The sequence below is a fragment of the Callospermophilus lateralis genome, chromosome 6 (genome assembly GCF_048772815.1).
Source record: "Callospermophilus lateralis isolate mCalLat2 chromosome 6, mCalLat2.hap1, whole genome shotgun sequence".
Taxonomy (NCBI): domain Eukaryota; kingdom Metazoa; phylum Chordata; class Mammalia; order Rodentia; family Sciuridae; genus Callospermophilus; species Callospermophilus lateralis.
In genome coordinates, this window is record NC_135310.1 from 136,381,006 (window position 1) to 136,387,849 (window position 6,844).

Sequence of the window (6,844 nt, forward strand, 5' to 3'; positions counted from 1 at the left end):
AGGCCCACAAATGCAGGTAGCATTCTGCACCTGGATGGGCATCAGTGCTGTGTAGGGTATTCTTGATTATGTGCCACAACTGACCCACTGCATTGCAGGCCTGGTTGACTGTAATCTGCCCAGGCAAGTGCAACAGGACCTTAGTTTGACCACTTATTTGGTTGTGAGCTGCTGACACTACAGCTGGAGAGACAACCATGTTTTTCCCAGCCACACCATTTCTCTGGAGCTTCTGGGAAGGCTCTCCCGCAGTGGAGGGACTGACCTTTACCATCCCCTAACTTGTCTTACCCACAGTAGACATAGGAACTTTAGCTTGGGTACCATTTATCTCTGCCCTTCTGACAGATGCCACATAATTGACAAGGAAAACCCAAATCTCAATGGTATGCATTGACATCCCTTTGAACCAGCCATCCTGGCAATACTCAAACACTAAAATCATCTCCCCTATTCCCAGTTCTAGCTCATTTTCTTTCTGGGAGCCTATGGGTGGATAGCCACATACACTCTGGGGTGAGTCTGAGTTTGAAAATGTGCAATCTGTACAGTGGATCCTGCCATGGGTCTGGGTCCCATTTCAGCAGCAGCAACAGCAACAGTAGTGTGGAGGTGAGGACAATGACAGCCAGGAGATGTGGTGGTAGAGGGGAGGATTCATAGTTCCAAGAGCAGCTGGAGGGGGGACATCTAACAGGAAAATGAATGAGGAGCCTGTTGTCACTGAGATGCTTGGGAATGAGGTCACAGTTAACTCAGTGGTTTTCATATGAATTTGAGAAGGGACACTGCAGGAATTCCAGACAGTTTGCTGATTCTCCCAGCAGCTGTGGGGTTGCTGGAGCTGATGAGGTCAGGAGGGCTAATCTTCATGGAGTGGCAGTTCTGGGATGCATGGGAAGACTTCTTTGCCATGGTGAAGGAAGTGAAGGAGTGCTGCTTTTTGGTGTTCTTCTTGGTGTCAGAGAGCTTTGGGGCAGTGCTGCTCTGGACTGTTGCTGAGGGACATTCTGCAGCATCAACTTCTGGCAGGGGATGCTTATCCCATTCCATCAGCTGTTTAGTAGCTGAGTTAAACTCAATGTGGAAAATCAGAAATATGCCTACTTTCTCTGTCAACATTTTTTTTAGCCCAGTTTTCATCTATTCTGGGTATCACAGTCAGAAAAATATCCTTTGCAAACAAAAGGCAATCTTTGTCCACTTCTTTGTCTTTTACTTAAAAGTCATAAACTTTTAAGTTTATGAGGTAATGGTTGAATAATCTGCTAATAGTTGGTGGGAGAAGAGCCATGGGTCTCACTGACTTGCCCAATTACCAGTTTTCATCAACTTGTTGCAAAATGATGATGTCATTTTGGTGAATTTAAAGTCACCGGGTTCCTTTCCCTCATAGCTATATAATGCTTTGGCACATGGTAACTTATGTATACCCCTCACTGGGGGACTCCAGGCTTGCACCCGAGGCTGCTGTCAATACTGGGAACCCTATAGATCATTTGTGCTACAATTAGCCATAGTGCTGCCCTGAGCTGTGAATGCATTTGTGCAGTTGGTCCCACTCCCCTCACCAGGACTCGGTTTCCAAGGCCTCTGATTGATGCTCTCCAGAAGCCTGTCCATCAGGATGTCACTGGGAAGCTCCTCAACACCCGAGCCAACAAGGGCCCTCCACTCAGAACAACTAAGAGAATCTATAATCCCTAGCAAACATCACTTGCAAAACTGTGCTGGCAAGATAAGACTTTTGCAGAAGCATCCAGGTATTCTAGATACACAGGACACTTCAAAGAATCCAAGAAGGCAGATTCATCCATCTTGATCTACTGTGCTGAGAAAGAGTCTTCAGAAATGTCCATAGTTGTGTGTAGCTCTTAAAATGTTTTGTGTAACATGCATTTCAGACTTTGCTCTTGTGCTTTGAGTGTTCCTTTTTGTTTTTTAGCCCCTTGTGCAGCCCAGTTTTACCAAATGTTAGTTGTGTCTCTGATGCTATGATGCCCCCAAAACTCTTCTATGCTGCACCCCCCTTCATGCACACACACAAGTATGTCACTGCCTCCCATGTGCCCAGCCTTAAATGTTATTTTTTAAATCTACAGAATGCTTGTAGGTTTGAAACCAATATGTGAGAATTGGAAAATCCAACTTTCAAGCCTGGCTTGATTATTTTGTGACTGCGTGACTTTAGAAAAGTGACCTAACTTCTTTGTTTTTTTATTCTCTGGTGGTAGAAAGAGTCCCTGTTGTAGAGAACAACAGGAACTACAGACAAAGGTCCAGTACAGTGCATGTCAGGATATACTCCAGACATGGTATGCTCTTAAACAAGAGCAGTAATGACAGTGTCTTGTGGTGATGGGCAACTGACAGTGCAGAAATACCAAGCACCATCACTCTTTCTGTGACAGCAGCTGGAGGACACCAAGGTAGATGGGGCCTGGATGTTTGACACTGGTGACATATTTATGGCTCTCCCACTTTCCTTGCAGAATGTCTCCCAGCACTTGTCCATCTATACCTTTGTGCTAGAGCAGTTCCTCCTGGTGCAGAACCTGCTGGAGATGCTGGCTAACATGGTGGAGAAGTTGGAAGAGACAAGTACAATTTAGACATGAGTATTTTAGTTTGCTCTGCTTCTGTGGGATAGTGGCTCTTACAGGTATTGGAAATCATGATTGTGGAGATAAGTCAATGACTTTCACTTGTGACTCCCTTGGGATTGACCTTCTGCTTTACCCAGCACCCCATCATATCTTGAACTTACAAACAGAAATCCAGTGCAATGTTATCTGTGTGGCTGCCTGTTGTGCTCATGGAAACAGCCTTTCTTGGGCATCTGTGTATCTCCCTGCATCTTCAAAGCTGTGACTGTTCCTGTTTTGACCAGTTGTTTTGTGCATGGCTCTTTGTTGTATACCATTATTTATGGTCAAATACTGTTAACTGTGTGGCTATGTTTTGAGCTGTTGTTTGATGAGGAAAATTTCATGGCACTGTTACATACTTTAGATATTGAAATCATGGTGATATGGTTTTAGTGAATTGTAAATTTGCAAATAGCTAATCATTTTCTTTTGAAAATTAAGACTTTTATTTCTGTCTTCAAATGCAGATATTTTCCTTCAAAAATCTGTTTATTTTAATTACTTTCCATGTGACAAGCTCTTACTGTGTAGTACCCATTGGTAACCAATTCATAGTTTAGAGTTAAGGAGAAGGGTAAATGGTCACATTTTTGGTCTTCTCTATAATTTTTAAGGGCATTCTACGTGGTGCACTGTTGTGTAGTTTAATAAACTGGAGTATTTCCAGGAATAGAACCAAAATTTTTCTTCCATCATTAATGATCTGTGTATTGCTATCATTGTTGAATTATTATTCTAGTTGAGATCAGAAAAGAGATTAATAATACATGGTTCCAAAAACTGAATGATTAATTGTGTTGTAACATATAGTTTAACACATGTACAAATCTTATAGCTCTGTATTTTAAAATATATTAGCATCACAGCTTAGGACTTTTAATCAGGTTGTGAATGAACTCTAAATTAAATTTTAACACGCATAATTTGATGAAAACTTCATGTAGGAAAGAGATGCATTTCATAGTGCTGGATCTTTCTTTCAGATGCTAGTGTTTCTTTGGAAGAAAACACTGTCAAATAGCTCAAGGGAAAAGTGTATGTGTTTTTAGGGGTGAGAATGATTCTTATTTCAGCAGTTTTGATGATACCCAGGAGGTATTCAAAAATATTTTACAATTGCTTTGGCATAAATACCAGTGAATCAGAGTAGCTGGCAGCCACAGTGCTGGAGGTTGGGTGGTCTGAGTGATTTGTGTGGGGTTCTTGGAGGACCCCTGGGGAGGTCCAGTGATGTACACCAAGAAGGATAGTTATTTTCCACTGTAACAATCATGAGAGCTTTTACTGGTTATATTTGATTAATGGATGCTGCTGGAACTTACAAGAATTATCTTTCAGATTCCCTAGGTGTCAATATCATCTCTCCTTGAGTCTTCTTATGTCTTCTTCAAACTCCTTATGGTACTTTGATTGTGGGAATCCATTTGTCAAGCAAATTGACATCTCTCAGTTAACAAATTATACACAGTACCTTCTCTGAAATGAAGATTCCCCATTTCCTAGGGTAATATGTGTCAAAAAGGAAACACTAATCTTTTTTGGGGGAGGGGAGAAGAATACCAGGGATTGAACTGATGGGCACTCAACCACTGAGCCATATCCCCAGTCCTAGTTTGTATTTTAATTAGAGACACAGTCTCACTGAGTTGCTTAACATATTGCTTTTTGCTGAAGCTGGCTTTGAATCACAATACTTGTGTCTTAGCTCCTGAGCTGCTGGGATTAGAGGCATACACCACCACACCCAGCTTACCATTTTCTAAATATAGGGTGATACTGATTTCCTACAAGACAATGCTTGCCTTTTATAAAACAAAATTTTCAGTACTAGAATTTTGGTAGGAAATTAAATTACAAGTAGTAGAAAAGTGCACGAATAACTGTTTCTGAACTCTGGAAATGTTCAAGAAGTGCATGGGGTACTGCATCTGTCATCATCATCTCTGGTGATCTGGAGAATGATTATATGAATGGTGCAAATCTTTCTTAAATTTAAATAAGTGGTAAGACCAGGTGCCCATGTCACAGAGTGGAAAGTCTCAAAGGTAATTACCCCAGACTTCAATTTTTAGCGGGGTGTGGTTCTGTATCTTATTACTATTTGATATGCTATCAAAGTTTCTTTGCCATTTGAAAATTCTATAATCCTTCAAGTAGAAATGATTTTTAAGAAATCTTGCTTTTCTTCCCTGTAGTTAAAAATGGGTAAAGAATAGTGAGAATGAATGGAACAACATTTGATGTCTGTTCTGTCTGTCCATTTAATGATGAGAATAACTCTATTAGTGAATATTATTATTAGCATTACTAAAGTGTGATTGAGCTGCATGTTCAGATGAGGAAAAGGCTCAGGAAGTTGATTTGAAAGTAGGTAAATTGATACAGGTGCAGTAGATGCAAAGAAGCTACTCTGATTTAGTGGCTTTTACATCCAAACAGTAACAGCTCTGGAAAGTTAAGAGGAATCTTCAGCCTGGTTTTTGTGTATTTTACTTCATGGATAACTGCTTCTATTGGGGTATGGAACTAAAGACAATTGTTTGACTCCCAGAACTGTTGCTTTTTAGTGGTATGCATTGACCAGTAACCTCTGAAACTTTGTATGATTTGTGTTGCTATAATTGAATATCACCCTTAGTAAGTTATAGAAAAAAGACATTTATTTAGCTTTTGGCTCTGGAAGTTCCAGAGCATGTTGCTGGCATCTGCTGAGTCCTACTGGATCATAAGGTTTTAGAAGATAGCACATGGTGTGGTGTCAGAGGGAATAGCCAAAGTAGCCTAGTGTGATGGAGGGGCATCGGGTGCCCCTCACCCCTACATGGGGGTGGTCCTGGAAGAAGTAAGCAGGGTTGTGGTGTGCATTGTTGGAAGACATGGAAACACACCCTAGTCCTTATGGCTGTCTGTGGGAGTTGGTGATATATACAGCTATTGGGTTTTTTGTTGTTCTTTTGTTTTTGTGGAGAAATTATCGGTCTGTGAGAAGCAGGTGTTGCATGAGAAGAGAAAAAAAAGCTTGCTCTAAAACTTTCTGGATTAAATGAAGAAAAATGTGAACTACTTGAAAAAAAATTTATCTTGTTCAAAAAGAGTATGAAGGCTTAGAGTCATCTTTAAAGGATGACATTTTGGTGAGTCAATAGAAGCAGAAAATTTGGAGGCAATTTATGAAAACTTGGATAGGTTGGTATTTAAACTTCAGGATGAAATACTCTTTCTAGAAAGAAAAAGAGCTCAAATAAGAGAAAAGTAAACATTCTCAACTGGATGAAATGATGGTGGATATATCAAAATGGATTAATTTCCTAGAAGATGAATCAAAGTCCCTCAGATCACAAATACCTGATGATAAAACAACATTGAGACTATTTCAAATGAATGAAGGAGGATTTAAGGAAGCAATAAAAGAGGTTTTGAATGAAAATTTCCAACTTCAAGAAAGTCAGAAACAGCTTTTACAAGAAGTTGAAGTATGGCAAGAAAAAGCAAATGGCTTTAATAAACAGAAAATGACATTTGAATACTCTAAAGTACATGCAGAACAAGTTCTAAGAGATAAAGAAATTCACATTAAGTCTCTGACTGAACACTTGCTGCAGATGAAAGCTTGGGATTCTGTGGGTGGATGATGGTAACTTGGAATTGGAAATGAAGAATGTTGGTGCTCACTTAGAGGATAAGCCAAAAGGAGATTTGAAGGGATGATTTTATGCTGCTAAGTAAAAGACCTCTTTTAAAACCTTAGAAGGAGAAAAAATCAGGGCTGGGGAAATGGCTCAAGTGGTAACACACTGGCCTGGCATGTGCAGGGCACTGGGTTCAATCCTTAGCACCACATGAAATAAAATAAAGATGTTGTGTGGAGATCTCAACAATATTTTCCACTGGGTCCACCATCCCCTCCATTCCCAATGGGATTTTGGTGTTTTCCTCATTATCTCCCCCCAAGAGCTGTATTCCCCCCTCCGTCCCCCACATTCTGAAAGTAGAAGTGAGTTCCCTTCAGGGTTGATTCCACTTTCAAGTGAGCCTGCTGCAGAACATCCAGAAGCACAACAAGAATCCTGAAAATATTTTGTATCTGCCTTCAAATGTAATTTATCTCTCATTTTTAGTTTAACTGCTTTTACTTAAGTGATTATACTTTTGCTCCAATTGAAGCTTAACAGAATTACAATTCTTAGAATGACATT

At 40.2% G+C, this 6,844-nt stretch overlaps 1 pseudogene; it reads right to left on the reverse strand.

The window, feature by feature from the left end:
* Positions 1-580: 580 nt before the first annotated feature.
* LOC143402184 (E3 ubiquitin-protein ligase SH3RF1 pseudogene) lies at positions 581-1,817 on the reverse strand (annotated as a pseudogene).
* Between the last annotated feature and the right edge of the window lie 5,027 nt (positions 1,818-6,844).